The following is a 27,163-nucleotide window of genomic DNA, read 5'->3' as shown; positions in this document are numbered from 1 at the left end:
CGTCAGGTATTGTACTAATTCTCCACACGCTTGATAGTCTTCTATACAGCCACTGCATTCCCACTGGACCTGCTGCTCTTATGTCCACTGATACTTCATCGGGTCCTGGGGCTTTCCCCTCATTCATCTTCTTCACAGCTTTTTCCATTTCTTCCCGTGTAATTTGTCCTAATTCTGCTTCCCAACTTCTCTCAATTTCTCCATTATTTGTTGTTTCCTCATGTACCTGCTCCTCAGCATTTAACAGTTTCTTAAAATGTTCCTTCCAGAGATCTTTTATATTCCCTGGATTTTCAATCACGGTACCGTCCTCTGTTTCCATCTTTACTGGTACCTCAGAAGCCTTCCTTTTATTTTTCATTATTTTATAGAACATTTTCTTATTGCTCTTCACATCTTCAAGTTTTTTGTAAACTCTTCCCATGCCTTTTTTTTGCTGTTTCCACTATTTCTTTGCACTTCTTTTCCTCTATCTTTTATGGTCTTCGTCATTTTTAGTTTTCCACCACTTTCTCTATGCTCCATTTTTTCTTCTAACTGCTTGGATTGTGGTATCATCACACCAACTTGTCTGTCTTACTTTTTCCTTTCCAGATGTTCTACCACATACTTTTTGTGCTGCTTCGACTAAAGTATCTTTGAATAAACTCCATTCTTTTTCTATATCGCAAAGAACTTCTTTCGGAAATTTTTGTGTGATTAAATTCTCTGTACTTCTCAGCGCATTCACTCTCTTTCAGTTTCCAATCCCGTATCCTCATCACCTTCCTCTGTTTTCTATTTTTCACACACTGATTCATTTTCCATTGTTCCATCAGTAATCTGTGGTCTCCATCTACATCTACATGATTACTCTGCAATTCACATTTAAGTGCTTGGCAGAGGGTTCATCGAACCACAATCATACTATCTCCCTACCATTCCACTCCCGAACAGCGCGCGGGAAAAACGCACACCTAAACCTTTCTGTTCGAGCTCTGATTTCTCTTATTTTATTTTGATGATCATTCCTACCTATGTAGGTTGGGCTCAGCAAAATATTTTCGCATTCGGAAGAGAAAGTTGGTGACAAATTTCGTAAATAGATCTCGCCGCGACGAAGAACGTCTTTGCTTTAATGACTTCCATCCCAACTCGCGCATCTTATCTGCCACTCCCTCTCCCCTATTACGTGATAATACAAAACGAGCTGCCTTTTTTTGCACCCTTTCGATGTCCTCCGCCAAGCCCACCTAGTAAGGATCCCACATCGCGCAGCAATATTCTAACAGAGGACGAACGAGTGTAGTGTAAGCTGTCTCTTTAGTGGACTTGTTGCATCTTCTAAGTGTCCTGCCAATGAAACGCAACCTTTGGCTCGCCTTCCCCACAATATTATCTATGTGGTCTTTCCAACTGAAGTTGTTCGTAATTTTTACACCCAGGCACTTAGTTGAATTGACAGCCTTGAGAACTCTACTATTTATCGAGTAATCAAATTCCAACTCTCACTTGGAATTAGCTTCATATTTGTTACTTTCTCCCCCCATTTCCTATTTACTAGAATATAATCAATAACACTCTTGATTCTTCCATCCCAACTGTATCTGGTGATAACATTACTTTCTCTCTTCATAAACCAGCTGTTTGCTATTTTCATTCCATTCCTCTGGCACAAATCCAGGAGTCTTTCCCCTTCTTCATTTCTGCCTCCATATCCAAAACATCCCAATACTTACTCAAATCCCTTTCTGTCTTTGCCTACCTGGGCGTCAAAATCTCACATCACTATATTAGCACTCTCTATTGGTTTTCTAACACATTTTCAAAGTCCATCTTCTCTTCTTCGCTACATCCCACTTGAAGTGCGGAAATCGATTACTTTTAGTGTTTCCTTTTGGAATCTCAGGTCTGATATAATGACTATTAGATGTGTGGCTAACTACGAGTGTTGTTCTAACCTCAGTTTACAGAATTGTCAGTGAGCAGCTTGGATTTCCACGAACTTTCTGCCATTCGTTGGTTCCAAAAATGTTCGCTGATCAGCATAAACAGCAAAGAATGCTTAGTGCACGACAGTTTTTGGAGCGCTATGGCCAAAACAGAGATTTTTTCCTCACATTGTTACGGGCGAAGAGGCGTGGATATCTTACCCAACGAAGAATCTAAGTAACTGTCAATGCAATGGCACCATTCAAGTTCATCCAAACCAGGAAAGTTTAAGGAATCTTCGTTCTCGAATCGAAAAATTATGGCTACCATTTTTTGGCACTGAAAGGGCGTCTTTTTGATTGATCTAGTAAATTGTGGGTCAACAATTACAGCTGACGTACACTGTGGACGCTAACCAAACAGACACGAGATCCAGAATCAACGCCGTGGGGAACTGTCGTGTGGCATAATCCTCCACCGCGACAACACTTACACTGCTGCCAAAAACAAGGACAAGATTCAAGATTTTAGTTAGGAACTTTTTGATCACCCTCCGTACAGTCCCGACCTCGAATCGACCGACTGTTTCCACTTGTTGCATTTGAGAAAGGTTTAGGTGAACAACTATTTCAAAACTACGATGAAATAAAGACTCGTTACCAACTGGTTCAACTGCCTGGCGGCAGTCTTCTATGCAGAGAGAAGGAAGAAGCTGTTGCAGGTGTAGAAAAGTGAACAGCAATTACATGGAAAAGAAAAGCATATACGTAGTAAAATATTACTGTCAATAAAAACCTTTTCCTATGAGTCCATTTTTATGAACAGACGGACTTTAGTTTTGGAATACGCCTCATTTACGAAACAGGTAAAGTAAACACCCAATGCCAGTTTCAGCTTGCCAACCTAAAGAATTCCAGAGTAAGAAAAATTTATTTTCAGTGTGTCTTATTCTTATTGACTGAATTTAAAAAATTCATAATGCTGCCAATATATTCATACGCCGTTAAAGTGGTAACACGATCAACCAAGCATTCTGTGGATATAAAAGGAAATGTCCCGACTGACTCATGGCCCAGCCCTAACCACTAAGGATAGAAACTTGAAATCTAAAGAGTGTGTTTATCTTTTACGGTAGGTATAGTTTAAGAAGGGTTTTTCGAAATTGGACGTTTTAAATTTATTGAAGGATGTCGCTATTTAGGCAAGTTTGAAGCTAGAACTACGAAAACTGATGTTTTGTTTCTCGGTAGGAAATAAATAAGTGTAAGCATCTGTCGAAATTTAACTTCTTTGGGTGTGAAATAGTGGGTGAAAGTGTTTTAAGTAAAGAATTAAAAAATTACTAAACCTGTTTTAAAGCGACAGCTATGAAAATTGCTATTTGACTTCTCTGTTAGAAACAATAAATAAATTTTGGAAAATCAATCCCTATGGGAAGTGGAATAGAGGATGAAAGCTTAAAATATTTGTGTTAAAACACTTAAAGTTAAATTGATGAAAACTGGTATTAGAAACAAAAAAGGTATATATATCCAAAAAATGAGTTATTTTGTTGCCTCTCAACTACTTTCAGTACAATTTCCTATTCTAATTCTCTTAGCATCACCTGATTTGACTATATTCCATTGGCCTAATTTTACTTTTGTTAACACACACACACACACACACACACACACACACACACACACACTTAATCCGTGCGTGCCTTGTGCTGCCCTAACCAAAGGTGATACAGTTAGTATTCCAGAATTCGAATCAAGAATACCTGCAATAATTGTAGAACCATATCAGTGGGAACGGTTTGTAGTAGTAGTTTGGAACATAGTGTGTTCCAACATTATGAAAGACCTAAAAAAAGAAAAAGGCCACTGTCACACAACCAACAGAGATTCAGAAAATATCGTTCTTGTGAAACAACTGGCTCTTTATAAGCACGAAATAATAAGTGCAATTGACAGGGGATCTTAAATTGATCGCTGCATGATACTGTATCCTTACTATATACGACTGATGGAAGACAGTTCCAATGAAGACAGCTCACTTTGTATTATCACTAAAGAGGGCAAAGTTTCAGGGGTGTAATAAGCGAGCTGGGGTGAGAACTATTAAAACAAAGGCTTTTTCAGTGCGGCGAGATGTTTTCTCGAAAATTCCATCACCAACTTTCTGCGCTAAAGGCCAAAATATTTTGTGAGAAATGACAATCTCATTGAAATAAGCGAAAAAGAAATTGCTCAGAATAACTCAGTTAATTTTCAGTTTTTCCCATCAAAAAAATACTCTGAAGGTGCACAAAACCTGTGCACCCTCGGCCAAACACTAACAACAGAATAATCGCGTAGATTTAGATCCCCCAAGATCCTCGATGTCAGCAGCTGGTTATATTTTAACGGCGAGCATTCTTGATGTACGGATGAATGCTGTCATTATTCATGACTTGCGGAGCAAAATTAGTAGACACAAATTATGGATGTGCTGCTCTTTTTCACTACACGCATCTAATTCCAAATAGAGCTTCTGCACGGTGGTCCGTTTCGTGTTATCCGGCAGAAAGGGAACTGAACCTCAAGTTTAACCCGGAAGAGGTAACAACACGAATTACGAAACCAACCTTCATCTGCGCCTGAACATCCATATCACGTTCCTTATAGCCCTGAAAGGTAGTCGTAAACTCTTTTATAGCCCTATGAGCGGCCCTAGTAGGAAGAACGTTCCTTCGTAGACGAAGGAACGCACACCCGTGTACCCTCATCTTTTCTTGAAAATTTAATGCAGGTAAGTTCTAATAAGACAATCCTAGTACCCCAACATCAACGGCTAGATATGCTGTGTTACTCAATAACACCCTTTAATAGTTTGATATTCTGCACGACACGAGTCAAAATATAGTCCAAAAAAACTTTTGGTACCAAGCTTTGAAAGTAGTAGTGAATTAAGACCTACATAGTTAACTGGTTACTTTGTTACGTCATATACAGACATGGATGGCTTGAGGTGCAACTCTTGTCGCAGTGCTGTATCTTTAGAGTATTTCTTGTTGCAACCAACTGCTTTTGCTCTGAACAAATTTACAGCATCACGTGTTTCTATTTTGATCATCAAGAAACGAAAGTTTTCACACATCGCTTACTTAACACTGAAAGACGTGCATTGAATTTTTTCAATTCGTTATTTCTATATGGGTTATAAGTGGTAGACGACGCACAAGGACATTAGATGCTCATGTTATCGTCTACTAAAACTGACTACAATGTTTGGCTGTCTAATGAAGATATATCTCTACGAACGCTGTGCTTTGTAGCTGTAGTTAACTGACCAGTCAGGAAGTATGCCCAAGCAGATTGTGGGACAAATCATTTTGTATTCGGCTTTCCACTTCTGCATGCTGTTCTGGTCTTGATTTGGGAGTCATTAGGATGATTCATTATGTTGATTCATTTCCATCGTGTTTTTTATGCTGCAATGTACAGGAGCTTCTAGTGAGAGCGCTGCTACCAGGAGCAGCTTGGTGCAATATTTTGTTGCAGATTTTCACTTCCATACATGTACTTTCCTTCGTGCCTAAGATTACGAATCGTCGTTCAAATATATATTACTACGGGAGTTTTGGACTGTGTGCGATTTTCTGCTGTTCTGATTATAATGTTAGTGGCATTGTACATGACTTCACCCAATTTCTAAGTGGATTTTGGAGTAATATCATGAATAATTCAGGTTAACTTCATGTCATGTTTGCCTGCGTGGTCATTTTCCGTAGCAGCTGGTATAATCGATTATTATTCGTTTCTCCGTCTTAAACTTACTGCAGTTAAAGAGAATTTAACACCAGACGCGTTTCGTTTTCATTTACAAATCATCTTCTGTGGTCATTCTGGAAATATGGATACGTAATACGTTTGCACATATTTGTTGCTACACCACATGCTGGCGACGCTTGTAGACTGCAAGGAAAACAAATGAACACAGTCATACTGTTCTGAACTTGGGTGAAGCTGAAATAACGCCGATACAGCGTTAGAAAGACTGCTTTCGAAAAACGCAAAACAAATTGTCAACTGTGCATGTACAACCAAGTTTCTTTCAACCTCCGTTAACCGCAAAGGAAAAAAGCAGTGATTTGCGGAATATGTGAACAACAAGCAGAAACACCATAAGTAAAATACACGTCAGCTTTACGAAGTAACTTTTTAGCCTATAACAACAAAAAACGTACACTCGTATTATGTACCCACATCTCCAGAGTGACCACACAAGACGCTTTGCAAATAAAAAATAAATGCGTCTGGTGTAAAATTCTCTTTAATTACAGTATGTTTAAAATGGAGAACAAATAATTCAATGAAGTATGATGTGAATTGAAGGTGGCGGAGAGAGAAAGGAAAGGAAAGAGACTGCTGATGTGATGTGCATCAGGACTTTATGCGCAGTCAGGAGAGACGAGTGACCTGGGATCTCCTGGTTACCAGGCAGTTGCGTTAACCACAGCACCACCCGCACGCAGTGTTCCTGCATTCCCACAGAGCCTCACCTATCCGTAGTCCCCGCCCATGTTCTCCATGCTCGGTACTTTGAGATTCCCGCAGGAGGTCGGACATAATTGTGCATCCCCACTGAAGGTGGTGGATCCATTACTCATAAGGCAAATCAGCTATATGAATGCGTGGTGTGTGTTCTTTTGGATACGTCCGAAAGAACAGACACCATGCATTCATTCATTCATGCAATGAATTATTCTTGATTAATTTTTCGTATCGCAATGATTTCTGAAATTTATAACCTATTTCTTGATTGTTCCGACGTGCTCTGCTAGTCTTAGTTCACTTGGTACTTGACGTGACCTCAAGCCATTAAATGCGTTTTCCTTTAGTAGAATCGGCGTGCAAGCAAGCTGCCATCAGCATAAATATTTTTCCAATTCTTTGCATGCATTTTACAACTAGTGTACGATGGTTCGTGCTTCTGTGAACTTCGAGATTTCCTGCTGATCCCGAATACGCTTGTAGTACGGTATTTCAGGCTCATTTGTTTATAAGTTCTAGGGTTTACAAAGTGTGGTCTTACATTTTCATAGCTAGTGTCCTTTTTATAAGGAAAGAAACAAAGACACTTGCAGATTTTTCCAGGAAACCGTAATGTGTTAGTATATCGTTAGGTTTAGTGAAAAATATGTTCAAGCTCCCGTTACTTTCCAGTTGAGCTATGAAATCACTTTAAGTAGTATTCAATGAGAACCGAACACCTGCCACAGTGACACCATTGAGTGATTTCATTCAAAAGTAATCACACGCGTTAAGAGATTTATCCCACTGGGACACGAGACGATCAATTCCTGCTTCGTAGAACACGGTCGGCCGCTCACTGATCCACAGCAGCACCGACTCATGGACTTCCTTGTCCGACAAACCGACATCCACGCACGTCTTTCTTCAGGTCGTCAAAGATGAGACAATCAGACGATGAAAGATCCAGGCTACACTGAGGACGTTGCGTGTTTACCAACCATATCGCTGAAGCGTCGGCTTCGTCCTATTGGCAATGTGGAGCGGGCGTTATCCTGCTGCAGGATGATTTCGTCAGACATCATTCGCAGGCGTTTCGACTTCATGGCGTGTCGCAGTTTCTGCAAAGTGTCCACATAGTGCTGCGCACTGCTTGTGGTTCCACGCTTAGCCTGCCTCCACACTATCAACTGGATGACTGATACATTTCAGCAATTGGTTTGGCAAACACTGCAACATCCTCCGTACAGCCCGGATCTTTCAACGTATGACTTTCAAACCGTTGGCGATCTGAAGACAGACATGCGTGAACGTCTGTTTCAATCTAACGAGGAAGTGATGGGTGGGTGCGGTTGTGGATCCGTCAGCAGTCGACCGCGTTGTAAGAAACAGGAATTGATCATCTCATGCCCAACTGGGATTAAACCTCTTAATGGGTGTGGCGTTTGCCTTTGTATGGAACCATTCCATGGTCCCGTTGTGGCGGATGCTCTGTTTACAGTCGACTGCCCCTCATACCTCTGAAAGTATCAATCAAATCTGATACCTCGTTTATGTTCATTTTTGGGTCAAGATTTTACATAAAAAATGAGAATATTTTCAGGGAAATTTCTCTGAATTGCTGCCAGTTATGCGCTCAGTTTAGCTCAATAATGGCATAAGAGGTTTTCAATTTGTATAAAGGGCAAAATGTATGTGTTAAGATAGAAAGTTTTTTTGCTTCCCACATTGTGTATCGCCCACCATTTTTCTTTCACATTCCCATTCATATAAATCTAATCGAAAATACCGAAATGCCACTGTTTTAACTGATTACAGGCTCTTCAATGCCGTCGTCTCGACTGAAGTATTTCATGAGCGAATCTCGCCCTACATTCACTAAAATAATTGTTTTGCTTGGAGGTCTGTCTCGTAATTTTCTTCATCCTTTTATTCCTCACATGAATTTTATTTCTGAATGAGAAGGTTATAATGTCTACAGCGCTTTATTTGTACAAGGATTTGATAAGAGTATTTTTTTTTAGATAAACATGTTGCTGAAATAAATATAGGAAAAGAAAACAAGGTAATGGCGTCTCTTAGTTTAAATCGAGTTTTTGGAGGTTTGTTTAGGCTTCTCACGCGTTTTTTCTCGAATTTGAATTTGCCTTATTGACAGTATGCTCTATAAAGTTGTCATACTGCGGTAGCTCTGTAATATTTAAGTTTGCAGTTCATTACTATCACGGACGCGATGACGATAAGGTTTTGCACTTTTAAACTACAGGGCTACAAATTCTGAAACAGGAAAGTTGAAGGCTAAATCTAAATACTGTAGCTGTCAGCGAAATGAAATGGAAAAAAAGGTTAGGATTTCTGATCAGATGTGTGTGTCAAAAGCAGAAGAAAATGTAACGGCAATGTGATGCGCTATGAATAAGCAGGTAGGGAAACGACTGAATTAACACGAACAGTTCACCACTTTTCAGACTGTACCATACCAGCGTCAATAACGGTGGTCAAGGTTTATGCGTCGACGTTACAAGATGGAGAGAGACTGAACGGGCAACTCAGTAAGTTGAAAAAGATAGAATGAAAGATTTACTCAAGAACACGTGCTCAGTAGTGGAAATGACGGAGGAAAAGAGTCCCCGAGTTCTAAAATACATTTCAGCTAGCAGTAGCACACTGCTCAAGACTCTCAAGGGGGGAGGTACACTGGGAAAAGGCCGGGAAACACGAGAAGACAGTAGCTCTATTGCATCATGGCGAGAGAGTGTCCAATAAACACTTGATTCTGAGGCGTACTCAGGAGAGGATATAGATTCGGTTCACAGTTTAGTAATGATGAATAATAGGCTGAAATTTAAGAGATTCAACAAGAAGAATTAGTGTGTAAAGGAGTGGGATGCTGGAGTATTGAATGGTGTGTTTTTGAAGTTGTAGATACGGGGATAATGAATATCATAGTGGACAGTTATGTTTAAGAGAAATGGACTTTAAGAAAGGATGCACACAGAATTTGTCAAGACAAATATGGGAACAAGAAAAGTAGTTGCGAAGAAACCTTGAGTAACATAAGAAAGAAATCCTTCAAATGATCGATGGACGAAGGAACTACAAACATGCTCAGGAAGAGAAAGGAAAGTAGCAATATGTCGCTTAGAAATGAAAATAGGAAGTACAGGGACGCTAAAACTAAACGGCCGCACGAAAAATTCAATGAAATCTTAAGAGAAATGGTCGTCGGAAGGACAGATTTAGCATATAGATAAAGCAAAACAAGCTTTGGTGAAATTAAAAGCAAGGGAGTCAACCTTAAGAGTAAAACAGGAATTTCACTGTTAAATGCAGAGGAGAGCGCGGATAGATGGAACATTCAAGGCCCCACGACGGCGAGAAACGGTCTGATGATGCGATTGAGGCAAAAAAATTGGAGTAAAGCTGGAACATGCAGGCAATCAAGTGTAAGAATCAGAATTTTATAGAGTTTTGTAAGATTTGCTATCAAATAAGGTGAGACGCACAAGTATACTTCAGAATGTCTAAAATCATAGAGGGAAGTGGTTACAAAAGATTAGTCAAGTTACTGTATAGAATCTGTGATACACACATCAGACGTCCGAGAATACTATCATCGACACTGTCTTTTAGATAGGAAATGCAGATACATGTGAAAACTATAGTACTGCCAGCAAAGATCTCATGCATTCAAGTTGCTGACGAAGATAACATACAGGAGAATGGAAAAGATTGAGGACCTGCTGGATGACTATCTGTTTGGCAATAGGAAAAGAAAAGGCACCAGAGAGGCAGCTCTGACGTTGATCTTGATAATGGATGAACCAATTAAGAAAATCAAGACACTATTACAGGATTTGTTGATGTAAGAAAAACCACCTAGTACTTAAAATCGTGCCAGATATTTCAAATTCTTCGAAACATGAGGAATAATTTAAATGGAATGAGTAATAATATACAATAAATACAAGAATTAAGCGGGAAATAACAATGAAGGACCAAGAGAAAAGTGCTCAGACTAAAAAGGGCATGGAGAGTGATGCAATTTTTCTCCTCTACAGTTCACTCTGTACGTCTAAGAAGCAATGACGGCCGGCTAGAGTGGCCGAGCGGTTCTAGGCGCTACAGTCTGGAACCGCGCGACCGCTACGGTCGCAGGTTCTAATCCTGCCTCGGGCATGGATATGTGTGATGTCCCTAGGTTGGTTAGGTTTAAGTAGTTCTAAGTTCTAGGGGACTGATCACCTCAGAACTTAAATCCCATAGTGCTCAGAGCCATTTTGAAGCAATGACGGAAATGAATGAAAGGATCATAAGTGGGATTAAAATTCAGGGTGGAAGGATATCAATGGTAAGATTCGCTAATGACATTGGTATCCCAAGAGAGATGGAATTAATGAGTAGCGGAAGTGACATCGATAAAATCTCAAGTATGAGACCTTTCAGATTTGTAGGTGAAGACGTTCTTCCAGCATTCGGTTGGCTTGCCTGTCTCAATGCCTGCGTCTCCCAGAGATACGAATGGAGAATTAAATCCAGATAAATTTGTACCGAGATGCATCTTCCATCATCTGAACCATTTTGCGTTATACTGCGTGCCCCTGCTGGCTAAACCAGACGAGTCGGTCTACACTGCACACAAGGTCCAAAAAATCATTCAAATTAAAGTAGTAATAAAATCTCTACAGCAGAAGAACAAGATAATTACAAAATAATCTCACAGTGGCTTAGCAGATAACGAGAAAGATTTTCTAGCTGAAAAGGGCAGAAATATTTAACATATTGCAAAGTCATGCACTTCGTATTTTGCAGCGAAACTCATTACCAACGTATTTCAAGAATTAATACGATTCAATAAAATTTCGTGCTAGGAAAGCACTGGAATAATCTCTTTCACTACTTAACAGTTCGTGATGGACCAAGAAGAAAAGTAGTAGCCATATTCCGCTTGACAACTGGACATGGTTGTTTGACCTCCCACCTACATAGGATGTCCACCCTGCAATCTCCGGAATGTGTTGTGGCACAAGAGCAGTTCCATTATGAACTATGAACAATTAAAAGTGTACAGAATTAAGAGACTGTAATTCAGAATTGTTGCGTAATGCACCGTTGTATTGGGGGAAGAGGCGAATGATGGTAAGTGCCAGAAGGTAATGATGATAAAGGTATTTAAATTCACTGTCTAGTATTTGCGGACGATTTCGCCATTCTTTCTAAAAACTCAAAAATGCAGAAGTACAAACCAGTCTCTTTGACGAAATAGCCAACGAAGCAGGTTTAAAAATTTCTGTAGAAGAAACAAAATTTAGGACAAACTCAAAAAATGTTCCAGGAATCCTAGTAACAAATATTAGACAGAATGAGATTTTCACTCTGCAGCGGAGTGTGCGCTGATATGAAACTTCCTGACAGATTAAAACTGTGTGCCCGACCGAGACTCGAACTCGGGACCTTGCAAATATTATGACATACATTATTGCCTAGCGTACCTTTGCCATTGGTGTGAAGGGTGATAGGAATTACGGTACTGCTGTTGTTCTTACAGATAAACCGTTTTCTTTATTACGAGAAACAGAAGACGTGTTAATGCGAATGAGAGAATCAACATTTGGGCAAAGGTGAATGGAGTATTGACTAAGTATATTAACCTTGCAAAGGTCCCGAGTTCGAGTCTCGGTCGGGCACACAGTTTTAATCTGCCAGGAAGTTAAATATTAGACAGAGGATTAACACATTTAAATATTTGGGGAAAATGGTTCAAGAAAATGATTCAAGAAAATTGCTTAGAAAAATTCACCGTAGAAGAAAGAGTACGTAAAATGAGAGCGTACGGTATAAACAGGAACATTTACAACAAAAGGTCTGTCTAAAAATTTGAAAATACGGCACTACAAGTCAGTAGTGAAACCAGAACGTCTTTACGCAAGTGAATTTTTAGTAGTGAATTACAGATTACACTAACTATAAGTCCTAGAAAGATTAATCGTTCGAAAAATAGTTGACCAGCTAAGAAATACAGAGGTATGACAATTAAGAAGTAATGTAACTTATCGCAACATAGAAAACATAACTGAAACGCTACGGAAGACTCGCCTGCTATTTTTTTCATATTTATGCAGAACAAACAGTAACACGCTAACCAGACATTTTTAAATATCTTTGGAACAAGGAATCAACAATAGCCTCATTCGAGAAGTTAGCAAAGATTTGGAAAGAAACAACGTAAGTGAAAAAAAGACGCAACGGGAAGAGGTTTTTAAGAAAAAATCGTTACAAATTGAATGATTCCAAGGCAGGAGGAAGAAGACAGGGTCAAAATGGTCTGACGAGAGAAGATTAAAGAATATTGGAGGAGGAAGAAGAAAAGAAAATAGGAGAAAGCACTGAAATTGGCGCGTGGGCCTTGGAAGACCCAAACGGAGAAAGAACAACAACAACGTGGGGAACAGATGGACATGAAGTGAGGGAACTGTGCTGCCCTGGAAGCAAAATGACTCATAACATGCAACGAGCCTTGGTTTCATCATTATGACCCACAGACAAAACAGGACGGTGCTCAGTGGAAACATCCTTCAAGTCCAAGACCCAAAAAGGTCTAATTTTAACCAAGTACAGGAAAATTCATGCATCTTTTCTTCGATAAGCAAGGCGTTGTATACGATCACATGGTGTATGAGCAACGTGCGGTTACTGCTAATTGCTATTGTGACGTATTGAAGGGGCCTTTGAGAAGGAAAACTGTAAGAAAAAGACCATATATTGATCAAATGGAATGGATTTTTAATCAGAATAATGTACCAGCTTATCATTACACCAAGACTAAAAACAAAAATCACTGAATCAGGCCTTGAGGTGATGTCACGTGAAGCTTATTCACTGGACCTAGAGCCGTGTGACTTCCACCTGTTTCCTGCAGTGTAAAAAAGAGCTTCGGATTGGGTTGTTTTATGGGGAGGAGACCAGGCAGCGAGGTCATCGATCTCATCGGATTAGAAGGACGGGAAAGGAAGTCGGCCGTGCCCTTTCAAAGGAACCATCCCGGCGTGTGCCTGCAGCGATTTAGGGAAATCACGGAAAACCTAAATCAGGATGGCTGAACGCGGGATTGAACCGTCGTCCTCCCGAATGAGAGAGCTTCGGGGTCGTTTTCAGAATGATCGAGAGCTAAACAACTTTCGGATGAACTCCACAGACTATCAAATGGTTCAAATGGCTCTGAGCACTATGGGACTGAACATCTGAGGTCATCAGTCCCCTAGAACTCAGAACTACTTAAACCTAACTAACCTAAGGGCATCACACACATCCATGCCCGAAGCAGGATTCGAACCTGTGACCGTAGCGGTCGCGCGGTTCAAGACTGTAGCGCCTAGAACTGCTCTGCCACCCCGGCCGGCTCCACAGACTATCAAAAAGGGGCTTCAGGAAGCGTTTCGACATTGGACTGAACGCTTAAGTGGTCGTATTGTGACGGAGGGAGATTACTCTTAAGGTCTATAATTGAATTTGAATAACGGTGAGCAGTATTTTCCACTATATAAGTAATTCGCGTTATTTTTTTCACATCCCCTCGTACTAGCTCTCCAGTGAACGAGCAGTCCGTGGGGTAGGCATGCAGGGCCAAGGGCGCGGCAGACGGCGATGCTGCGCGCCAGATCAATAGCCGTGGGCGCGCGACCGCAGACAGACACTGTGGGACTGGGGCACTGCGTACCTCGCGAGCGGGTCGTGGTCGTGCTGAGCGTCGCGTCTGCAGACTGCGCACTCCGACTTGTGGCTAACTGCCTCCGTCAGCGCAGTGGCTCGAGTGTTGCTCAACAGCCGGGGCGCTGGTCAGACAATGCTCGCGGCGGGACTCCGACGTTATCAAACCTCGTCGTCAACTTCACAAGTAGCCTGCAGACAACTAGCGGATCCTTCATTACTCTGCCTGCCCTCTGACCCAGTTTAGGCCTGAGCTAAGCATTTCTGATGACAATTCATTTCTTAAATGGCATGATAAATAGCAAGTGAGCACGGTGGAAAGGAAACCTGAGAAATTGAATATTCAAAATTTGTGGCTGTGCATGCTGATTTCGTACTAACGTCTGACCAAGATGCACAGCCATGAATTTTGAATATTCAGTTTTACTGGTTTCCTTTCCCCTGTGCTCCTGTGAGAGATCCTGCCATCTTGAATGCTTAGCACAGACCTAAATTGGGGAGGGGGGGGGGGGGCCTGAAGGCAGGCGGACGGACGGAGAAATGAATATCCGCTAGCCATTTCCAAGTGACTTGTGAAGTTCACGACGAGATTTGACAACGCCGGCGGGTTAACGACCGTGAGTTTGTACACCTGCCAGCGTGAGTCGTTTTTGTTATTTTCATGAAGAAACAATCTACAGCTGTGGAGTACTTGAAATAATGCATTGAAAACCGCCAGTTGTACCTCTACCGATTTCGGTTCATAAGATCGTCATTACTGGAGGACTATAAAAATGGTTCAAATGGCTCTAAGCACTATGGGACATCTGAGATAATCAGTCCCCTAGACTTAGAACTACTTAAACTTAAGTAACCTGAGGACATCACATATTCCATGCCCGAGGCAGGATTCGAACCTGCGACCGTAGCAGTCGCGCGGTTCCGGACTGAAGCGCCTAGAACCGCTCGGCCACAGTGTCCGGCTGGAGGACTATAACAACGCAATAAACAATGCACGAAACACAGCCAAATCCAGAAAAATATTCGGAAAAGTTACAAGTTTAAAGTTATTTACAAAGCTGGACATTCTCTACTGGTCCATCACGGCCAGGGGACATCGGCTGGTAAGTACTTTTCCATGTCAATGAACTTCAACAGCCGTATGCTTTAAGACACTTGATATTCTGAAAGCAACCAGTTTCAGCAATTCAGCAGTTGCTGTCACGTCTGCGTATGAAGCATTTGTATAACGATTGGAATTCATGATACCCAGTGTTTTATGGCGCTATAGGGTAACTTTGTTTATTTGGATAAAAGCGTATGGGGCCTGAAGATGGCAAAATAAAATGCCGAAACTGGTTGATTTTAGAATAATATAAAATATCTTAAAGCGTACGGCTGTTGAAGTTTATTGACATTGGAAAGCTGGATATTGGCGATTTACACATACATGGCACTTATTGATTTGCCTATGTCTTGACTCTCACAATGTATGCTAATCATTACAACTAATATCAGAAGATAACGAAAAAAAAATTGGAATATGGTAATCACACTCTTCAGATTACGTCCTTTATTATGGACAACTTCCAAAGACAGCGTAAACGGAACTCTCAAAAACATATGATCATCGAAGACTAAAGAAAGCGCTCAATAATGATCATATACCTTATAGTCTGCTACTCTGTCATCAAATAGCGCATAAACATATCGTTATACATCAGTATATACACATACAGTTCAAGAGGACAATTGTAGAAAGCACATACAAATCGTCTTTTATATGCAAAATTTTGTATATTAATGTGGCCATTTGCCTGAAACAATTGAATAAAATAAGACATTTTTTGTATGTGTAGTTATCGTAACGACATATTTCAGCCTATAAAAAGAAACCAGTACTTAAACAGTTTGCAATATTATAGCTAGTTAATACACCAGTTTACGATCCAGGTATTCTTTGAGCAGATAGTTGAAAATCGTGCACGTCTATACTTTCCTCTTCATTTTACAATAGTGTTAAAGATGTGACGAATGTTAGTTAATAAGTAATTTAACACTTGTTTTGTTGGCAAACAAAGAGTAAAGTACAGATATACACGATTTTCGACTAGCTGTTCAAACAATACCTGCATAGTAAACTGACATTAACTAACTGTAATATTGCACACTTAACTACTGGTTTCTGTTTATAGGCTGAAATGTACTGAGTCTATCAGTGGTCGAAAAGGAGGTTATTGTAGATAATGATTACTATACATAAAGGTCTTTTTTTTAACTTTATTCACATGCTTCAGAAGGACAAATGGCCCATTAATACACGAAATTTTGTATATAATTGACACATTGTATGCACTTTTTTCGATTTGTCCTCTTTTGCTTTGTGTGTAGGTACTGATTAATAACGATATGTATACGCCATATTTGTCGACAGAGTAGCAAACTACAAGGCCTATGATTGTTATTGACCACACTCTTTGATCTGTGGTGGTCATTTGTTTTTGTGAGTTCTGTTTTGCTGTCTTTGGCACTTGGCCGTGATATAAGAAGTAATCTGGCGAGAATGATTACCATATTTGAAGCTTGTGATGGTTATCTTCTGACACCAGCTGTTGTAATGATTAGTAAATATTGTGAGCGCCAAGGGAGGGTGTGTGTATCACCGATGTCCAGCTTTGTAAGTTACCTCACGATTATAGCTTTCCTGAACATTTTTCTGTATTTGTCTTTGTATCCTGCATTGTGTTTGTTGCATTATTATAGCCCTCCGGTGATGGTTTTATGAGCCGAAATCGGTAGGGGAGTAAGTTGTGTTGGTACAGCTGGTGGTTTGCTGTGTATTATTTCAAAGTGAGTGGTTTTTGGGTGGTTTTACACTCGTTTAGGCAAATGCTGGGCTGGCGCTCCCATTACACTTTAGAGGATACGACGTGTAAACAGTTAAAATACTATAACACACAGAAGCAACTTTATACAATTTTCAGACGGATGCACACACGAGTGATTCCTTCGGCTGGTTTCATGCATTTTTTTTTACAACCACCCTCAGCAGTGCACGACGGTCCCTGCCCGTCACTACAGGAGGACTGGCTGGCTTTGATCTAGACGTGGTTGTTCCTTCGCGTTTTCACTTCACAGTAACATAGCCAACAGCCGACATGGGCAGCTTTAGGATGGTTGAAATATCCCTGATGTATTTGTTATTCGTGTGACATCCATCTACTAGTCCACGTTTGAAGTCCCTGAGCTCTCTTACCCGTTTGGTGTTACTGTTGCTACTGACAATACAATACTACCCGCCTCGTTTTATACTGGCGGCTAGTGGTCAATTTCACATTACGCAGTGTACCTAACTATGGGACATGATGAATCCAGGCTTTAGAAGTCTAGTGAAAAAGACGTGATTTGGACATAAATTTGGAAAATTGTCAACAGGACAAGTAAACCCAAATGAAATATGGTTAATTTCAGTAATTACGTAAGAGTGGAACACCGTATCTTTTCCATTTGTTTATTCATTTTAATAGTTTATTAACATTATTTATCATTTCTGCTGATAATGTTTTGGTTTAAACACTTTAATAATGCATTACCCTAGCACAATAATGCATTATCACTCTCTTCAAAACAAAAGCATTATCATCAATATACACTACTGGCCATTAAAGTTGCTACACCAAGAAGAAATGCAGATGATAAACGGGTATTCATTGGACAAATATATATTATACTAGAACTGACATGTGATTACATTTTCACGCAATTTGGCTGCATAGATCCTGAGAAAGCAGTACCCAGAACAACCACCTCTGGCCGTAATGACTGCCTTGATACGCCTGGTCATTGACTCAAACAGATTGGATGGCGTGAACACGTACAGCTGCCCATGCAGCTTCAACACGATACCACAGTTCATCAAGAGTAGTGACTGGCGTATTGTGACGAGCCAGTTCCTCGGCCACTATTGACCAGACGTTTCCATTTGGTGAGAGGCGTGGAGAATGTGCTGGCCAGGGCAGCAGTCGAACATTTTCTGTATCCAGAAAGGCCCGTACAGGACCTGCAACATGCGGTCGTTCATTATCCTGCTGAAATGTTGGGTTTCGCAGGGATCGAATGAAGGGTAGAGCCACGAGCCGTAACACATCTGAAATGTAACGTCCACTGTTCAAAGTGCCGTCATTGCGAACAAGAGGTGACCCAGACGTGTAATCAACGGCATCCCATACCATCACGCCGGGTGATACGCCAGTATGGCGATGAATACACGCTTCCAATGTGCGTTCACCGCGATGTCGCCAAACACGGATGCGACCATCACGATGCTGTAACCGGAACCTGGATCCATCCGAAAAAATTACGTTTTGCCATTCGTGCACCCAGGTTCGTCGTTGAGTGCACCACCTAAGGCGCTCCTGTCTGTGATGCAGCGTCAAGGGTAACCGCAGCCATGCTCTCCGTGCTGATAGTCCATGCTGCTGCAAACGTCGTCGAACTGTTCGTGCAGATGGTTGTTGTCTTGCAAACGTCCCCATATGTTGACTCGGGGATCGATACGTGGCTGCAAGATCCGTTACAACCATGCGGATAAGATACCAGTCTTCTCGACTGATAGTGATGCGAGGCCATTGGGATCCAGTAAGGCGTTCCGTATTACCCTCCTGAACCCACCGATTCCAATTTCTGCTAACAGTCATTGGATCTCGACTAACCCGAACAGCAATGTCGCGATTCGATCAACCGTAATCGCTATAGACTACAATCTGACCTTTATCAAAGTCGGAAACGTGATGGTATGCATTTCTCCTCCTTACACGAGGCATCACAACAACGTTTCACCAGGCAACGCCGGTCAACTGCTGTTTGTATATGAGAAATCGGTTGGAAACTTTCCTCATGTCAGCACGTTGTAGGTGTCACCACCGGTGCCAACCTTGCTGTGATATGCGAATGATTAGCTTTTCAGAGCATTCACACATCATCTTGTCGGTTAAATTTCGCGTCTGTAGCACGTCATCTTCGTGGTGTATCAATTTTAATGGCCAGTAGTGTATAAGTTATTATATTATCAAAAGTATCACTAAAAATGAAGACAAGCACATAAATAGGTGTGTGTGTGTGTGTGTGTGTGTGTGTGTGTGTGTGTGTGTGGAAGAACCCAACTCTAAGATAGTGAAGAAGTTTCATAAAGTTTTCAAACAGCGACAATAAACCTGTGTTCATCAGTACCGTACAGTATATTACCACTTCGGTTAGAGTAGAAATATTTTAAGCACTCTTCTCAGACGGCACGTGTAGACTGAGGAGTTAATGCGCTTGCGGTTTTCGTCTTCTGGGAAAACATAAATGTGCGATGCATTAAAGGTTTGCGTCCCTCCCGACGTAAAACGCTCTTACGTGTTCACTCGGCTTTAGTACTGTGATATCCGCACCTACCTCTTTTAGTAGGGATGTCGAGACAGCTTTAAAAGATATGAGGTAGGCAAGCCTCTATTTGAGCATCTACAGAAGAGTAGATTAGTTTACTAGAATTTACCTTGGCAGTGTTCATTTGACGTACAGCACCCGAACAGGCAACCTTCCAGAAACAACTTGCGCCATTAGTATGTTCGACGCAATGCGTCACGGCAAGAACTTTTTATTGTTAACAGTTTCTAAGGGGGAAATGCTACAACACGAGGAAATTCCTAATGTCTAAAGAACAAGACTAGGGCTGCTGTCAAGACTTATGAAAACTAATAGTTCGTAACCACGGCGGTATTCGCTGTATCAACCCAAGACTAGCTTGAAATGTTAACACCGCAAAATACGCATGAAACTGCCTGCTCATTGTTGGTTGATTAATTACAAACTGGTCCCGCCCACAGCACGACTTGGGACAGCGTCACATACGTGAAATAGTCCTTGGGCTACAGCACTAACACACAGGTTAATGAAAAATTTTTTGTTAGTTTTGCTACGTAATAGATGATTTTTGTTTTGTTTTTTGTCGCTGGATGCGTATCTGACCTCAGGTTTTTCCTTCCCGTACAGTTTATCACAACGTAACTCATAAACTTGAAAATTGGCAACACACACACACACACACACACACACACACACACACACACACACACACACACACACCTGAAGCGGAAAGTAATATTTCAATTTCTCCTATTAAGCTACGAGATACTACATCGAGAAATTTTTTATCGTCTTAGATTAACTGTCACAAATTAGTTTCCCCTCTCATCCAAAAGTAACTCGGAAATTTGGAGGGTAAGATGTACAGCGGAATGAACACCATAAATATTTGGATGAAAAATCAAACTGTGAGAACCACATCAATAAAAATGCTGAGAAAGCAGAAAATAGACTCACTGTACTAAAGGGATTAGCAGTCAGTAAATGGTGATATCCAAGAAGAGTGCTTAACACATACGAAACTTACCTAAGGTCAGTTGTATGGTAGCGAAGCACTTTTCACGGCTACCACCAGATATGTATGAACAGATTAGAAATCGTCCACTCAAGCATTAAGAATTAGAACTGGTGCAATAAAATCAACAATTTTCCTAACCATGAGCATTCCAACTGGTTTAGAAAGACTTATTCAAACATTAGCACTACTTCAATATGAGAAACATAACCGTCTACCTAATCATACTGAATGTCTAAAATATGAATATTCATAGAATAATAATAGTGAACAGTTTAAAATGAGGAAGAGAGGATCACAATATAAACAGTCGAAAGTTCAACCTGAAGAATTTATCCTCCCCGTCTCCGGTTTATGCTTCCTCAATCACAAGATAAACTAGACATAATTGATCATTATAAAAAAAGTGTAATATAAATTAATGAGAGTTACAGCACTGGAAACAAATCTGAGATACCATGAAGATCAGTGGCTCTGCGTCTATACAGATGGTTCATTGATGGAAGGAAGAAACTTCGGAACAGGATTACACATCAAAATTCTCCCTCTATATCAAACTTTAGGACCATAGCGCTCAAATTCTGAAGGTGAAATCGAGTAGAGGCCATCAGAATTGCAGTAAAACAGTAAACAACTTTTTACACACTTTCGACAAAGCAGTCGTTTGTGATTCCAGACAGCAACATAAGTAGTTAACACAAAAGATGCAAAAATCGTTCAAATTGAAGAAGCCCAAGACGTAATTAAATCACAACAACAGACGAACAAGACCACTGCAGTTCAATGAATGCCATCTTACTGTGACTTGGATGATAATGAAACAGCAAATTTTCTAACCAGAAAGGTCACAGAAACTAAACATGCTGGACAAACCGACATATATTTTGCAATGAAGCACTTTTAATAACATATTTTAAAAGGAATTAGAACGATTCAACAAAGTTTCATGCGAGGGAATGATGTGGAATAACGTCATGGACGACATGTAGTACCTAATACACCAAGCAGAGAAGCAGCAGCCAAATTGCGCTTGATTATTGGACATGGTGTTGACCATACCTATGACCCTCTATCATAGAATTTAAAATCTGTAGATCTGCTTTGGTTATTGCGTGCAGCGTGTGAATTTTTCGTGGCAACGATGTGACAAGCACTGATTGCACCTTTTCGTTAATCGTTTGTGATTCCTCATTTCCAATACGTTCGCTAGTGAAAAGAAACCAACAAGCTGTCTTGCTTGTTGCCGCCCACTCAGGCTCGAGAAACAATCTGATTGTAAAAATTAATGACCGAAACAAAGTAAAGGCAAAGCAGTCCCATCAACTCGCGACTTGCACTGATTTGTGTCAGTGTTTACGTGTGCTGCTGTTTGACCCGGACAATATCTCATCGTCTGTAGTGTGTTTCAGAAATGCTGTGTTGCCCTGCAGCCTGGTGCGGACTGAAGTTTATTTTACCTTGTTCAGTTGTAAAATCGATGTCGATTTGTAACTGAGGGACGCCGTTCTATTTTCATGGCATCGCAACCTGGCAGCAAGGACGGACTGCGTCTCGCCTCAAAATGAAAGAATGATCATCTAAATCCAGCGAACGATATGAAATTTTTAGTTATCATCTATGGTGGGAATATTAGAGACGGAGACCAGGGTAGAAAAAGATAAGAATAGGGAAGGATGTTTCTTACATTTGTCATCCAGAATACAGCTCGTGCCTTAACCATTGCGCCACATCACTTGCTGTATTGACAGCATACTAAGAGATGAAATGTCTGGAGACATGACTGAACTACTGTGTGCCAGCAATACGGACACTATGTATCTTGTTAACATCCCAAGTGACCAAAACCAACGTGTAGCTGCATAGATTTAAGCTTCTTGACAACCGGGCACTTGGAATTTGAGAAAAGCATTTACAATTATGGATCACTCCAGCAGAAGCTTTTGAGCGATACACCCCCCCCCCCCCCCCCCTCTTGCGTTACTATTTTTCAGCCTACAGGATAAGAAATTCTGGGCAAACCACTGCACATATCGGTAATACCTTTTCATAAGAAACACGTTTTGACTACCACTGAGCACAATAACAAGTAGATATTTGTTGCAAATGCTATCTTGAATTTTCTACAGTTGTATTTCGAATGGACATTGTTAATGTATTCTCTGCAGATACCGAAGCAGTGGAATAATAGTGCATAAAAAAGAAATTCAATGGCACTGGGAATGCAACATTTATATTGTGGGGTATGCATGTTACTTTGGTCATTCTGTAAATTCTATTTCTTACGTTAATATCGATACGCACGGCTTACACATAGAGAAACCATATAGCTGTGTAATCTTTGACTGCTGTTACAATATCTTTGTGTTGCTATACCGCCTCTACCTGAGAGAGCTAGCAAAGTTACACGCATTTTTAGTTGAACAATGCTGGGTAACAGACGTGTTTTGAAGGCTGGTCAGGAAATTCTCCTTGATTGATGAAATTTGAGTATGAATTTTTTGAGGCAGTTATGGACAGAGAAACTAAGGAGATTATTTGTGAGTTGTACTGGAATGTTGAACGATTGAGGTAAGCATACAAGCGTGTAGAAATATTGTTATTGAGATCGTAGTAACGAAGCACAGATAGGACTGTTATATGGATTGCTCTGATAGCAAGATGAGATTCCACTTGATTGAAGTTATTTCTTGAAGTCATATTATGTGAATACTATGGTGAACATTCAGTTCATTTTTAAAGCCTTACTGTTGTATATAGCGTATCATGTGAATTTTGTCAGAGTTCACTTCTTGTCAGTAACAATTCCCAGCATTCATTCAGTTTATTATGTACGTAGGCACATTGTACTTTGTGGTACGGAATTTTCAGTCTTAGTTTTTAATGTTGCTTTACTGCTGTATGCTGAGAGCTGCTTTCGAGAAATCTGCAAAAATGTTCGCCAAGACGCGAGGCGAGTGAAAATAAAGTTTCGGGCCAGGAATTTCTTTGTATGTTCAGTTGCGTATTTATCTCTGACGTCAGGTTACATTCACGGTACACTGCATTTTTATGTAAACAATTTCAATTTTTAGACAGTGTTGAGCAAACCATTAAGTCTTTATATAAAATCGCTATAGTCAGAGTTTTGCACAGTATACAAGTTTAAGTTAAGAATTAGTTTGTTTCGTAATCATTTTTAGAAATTTTGGTAGGCAGTTTTAGAAATATTCACTCAGAGAAGCAGGCAAGCGGTTAAGTTACAATATGACCATTTTAATTTAGTTCTTCTACAGCTTGCTTTAGTGATTTCAGGCGAATCCACCAGTTATCTTCTGAACACATTATACATCATCTTGCACTCAGTTAAGAAAATTATTAGAACGTTTTTCTGAATGTGTCGATAGCCCTTTCAACTAAGTTTCCGCTCTGCGTATAGAGATTTTCATTGATTTTTCTCTCATTTTCAGCTTCTAGGTGTAATTTGAATCACTAGGCGCAAATTAAGTTTACGTACTAACAACGTATTTTAGCTTTTCTGAAGCAATGGAAGTCACAAATCCGTATGGACGAATCTGTGGGAACAGAAGCCGCGTTTCTCCGTCTTCATGTTGTCATATCCTCTCTGTCACGTTAAGAATGCTGACATAAGTCAGCGCTAAACTCAGAATGAAGTAGCTACAAAAACTTGACTTGCCTGCCAGCTACTCTGATGCCCATCGTTGAAGTGAGGCTTGATTACATTGCCAATTCGATGGTTTTTAGCTTTTTTGTTTGCTTATTTTCGCTCAGCGTTCCACACCTTGCTGCAGCAAGGACGCTGTAGGTGTAATACTGGTACTTAACTTAATGGGCTGTCAATCACCACCAATGTGCCGTACCAAGTTACACTCAGACGTTAAACGCGCGGAATACTGTCGTGTATGGAGAAGAGGCTCAAGTGAACAACTGACTGCTCAGCATTTTCCTATACGAGCATAAGGAACATCTGAGAAGCAGAGTAGTAGTTGGTGGTGGTGTTTAATAGTTGGTTGGTTGAACTAGATTCACAGGAGTTTATTGATTGTAACCAGATCACATAACATTCTCTACTCAGGGTACAGATGCGTATCATAATCCTTCCAATTACATATTTTAGCATTACCTTACATCCCCTTTTCCCCCCACACACGTCCTCTTTGTGAGGCAAGAAAATGCGACCGTGATGATTTCAGAAAAAATCTACAAAAAGCTATCTTCTTTGGGTTCCGAGAAAAATCGAGTTTTGATCAAGGGAAATAATTTGTCCCTGCAATTAATCGGAAATAAATGACATTTGTGAAACTATTGACAAAAATCTAGCATTGTAAATTTCCTTTTTCTTTTCTTACTCCTAGGCCTAATGCTAGCATGCAACGTGCCTTTTGTCTTTTAAACGCACAGTGGACCAAAGACAGGAACAGATTTAGAATAGAAAACATAAAAGGTGTTGTGTGTGTGTCTAGTACAGTTTCAAATATTCCGTCTGCCTGAGCTTTGTTAGTAGTAGTTGGGAAACAAAGGAAACTGTTAAGAGAAGTTTCTTCATCCTCCAAATATTCGTAACACAAAAGTGGAAAAGATGATGAGAGCTTAGTGCAGTGGTGGCGAATAAACTGTCAAAGTATCGCATTTTTGGTTTTGAAATAACCATGAAAAGTCACTGCTTTCGTTCAGGGTAGTTTTCCATAGTTTATTTTTAAGTTGTAAATCGCATGATTATATCGATGAAGTACATCTAATTATATATACTACCCTTTTATGATAAACGTATGGTAACCCTACGTCTTTGTCTATATACAGGGTGTCCCATTTATCTTGACCACCCTAATAGCTGTTTGTTCAGATACAAATTACAAAATGTTCCTAGCAAATGTTCTTTAGTCGTCAGGGGGGACATCAATCAGCATGATTGCCTTCGTTGTAGATTTGTTTTTTTACAAAGATATGAAGAGCAGTATGACTTCTTTAAATGGCACCCTGTATTTTTTATTCGGTAATTCATTTCCTATCCTACAGACCTATTCAAAAATGTATCACAGTGTACCATTAATTACGTAACACAACATTGACTGAGCCCGGGATCACAAACTCGTCCACTTGCTGGTGTTGTCAGGAAACAAATGAAAACCAAGTAAAAACATAGCACAAAATTGACTGACTCTCCTGTACCATTGCCCAGGAGTAGAACATTCAAAGGTGCTCAGACTGGTGACCCTGGATACCGATGCACTGGTGCACTTATTTACTGCTTCCAGTGTTGCCTGCTGAAGACAATTATAAGCAAGCACGATACCTTCCTGCATGTCCTCCGCCACAGATAATGTCTTTAATGCCTCACTAAAGAAAAAAGTCCGAAGGATTTAAATCAGGAGGCCTAGCAGGCTAAGTAACTGTTCCTCCTCGACCAATCCATCTGGCAGGATACCTTCGGTTCAGAGCTCGACGGGCACGCAAGGCATTATGTGCTGGACATCCATCGTGTTGATACCACATAAGCATTCTGGTTCTTAGCGGCATTTCATCCAGAAGAGGATGATTTCGTCTGAGGAAGTAAGCATACGCTGTGCCGTTTAGACTACCATTGATGAAATAAGGGCCAATAATTGAAGTACCACGCATTCCACACCAGACGTTGACTCTCCATTGACGCTGATGTTCCACCTGTCTAAGACAGCGTGGGTTGTCCCTGGACCAATAATGCATGTTCCTTGTATTTACCTGTCCTTTGTTTGAGAAAGAACATTAATCGGTAAATAGAACAATGGAGAAGTTCGCGTTGGCGAGGAATTGCTGCTGTGCCCACTGAAAGAACTGTACAAGATTCTGGAAATCATTCCCATGCAATTCTTGATGTAGGTGTACATGGTAAAGATGGAATCGGTGGCGTGTAAGAATACGACGTACACTGGTTTTAGGAATGCCAATCTCGTGTTCAAGCTGTCGTATGCTCACATGTGGATTCATAGCATCGGAAGCGAGAACCGTAACTAAGGCAGCTTCGTCCATGCGAGTGCTACGACGATTGCGTTGTCGTGGGTTGAAACTCAGTTTCCTGAAGCGTCGCAACAAGATGAGAAAACATCCTTCGGGAAGGTGGGTTCTTGTCAGGATATCGCTCACTGTACAGTTCCGCTGACTGCGAAGCATTTCGCCTACCTTCAACAACATTAATAAAAGAAACGTTATGTCGATGCAGTTTGTAGGAAGGACTGCCTTTACTGTATGCCTACTCTACACAACAGTATTTAAAAGTATTGAACTACTGTACTAAATGTACCTGTACATGAAACAGTATTGAAATTTCTGTTCTGCTAACTTACATTCCCCATAGATGAGTAGATTTCTACCTTGTCTTCGTTGGTGCACATTCTGTTCACACAACTCTTCAACTGACGGTGCTTGACGGAATGACGGGTGTACATTCTACTTATGTTTGCATTTGTCCTCTTGTCAACGTCAGGACGTGGATGTGTTCCATTACCCCGAGTACCTGAACTAAGCGCTGGGAGCGTCAACGTCAATGTTGTCTTGTGTTGTGTACTTAATAACGTAGTGTTTCAGTGAATGGTACACTGATACTTTTTTGAATAGGTCTTCAGGAGAGGAAATGAATTACCGAATAAAAAATACAGAGTGCCATTTAAAGAAG

At 40.5% G+C, this 27,163-nt stretch overlaps 1 protein-coding gene across 1 annotated transcript in view; it reads right to left on the bottom strand.

Moving 5' to 3' along the window:
- Positions 1 to 27,163, bottom strand: part of LOC124789495 (protein THEM6-like) — a 206,225-nt gene that overhangs the window by 36,456 nt on the left and 142,606 nt on the right. The gene's annotated exons all lie outside the window — the stretch shown is intronic.

Source organism: Schistocerca piceifrons, chromosome 3 (assembly GCF_021461385.2).
Source record: "Schistocerca piceifrons isolate TAMUIC-IGC-003096 chromosome 3, iqSchPice1.1, whole genome shotgun sequence".
Classification (NCBI taxonomy): Eukaryota; Metazoa; Arthropoda; class Insecta; order Orthoptera; family Acrididae; genus Schistocerca; species Schistocerca piceifrons.
Note: the sequence above shows the minus strand (reverse complement) of the source record. Positions and strands in the feature narration are given on the sequence as shown.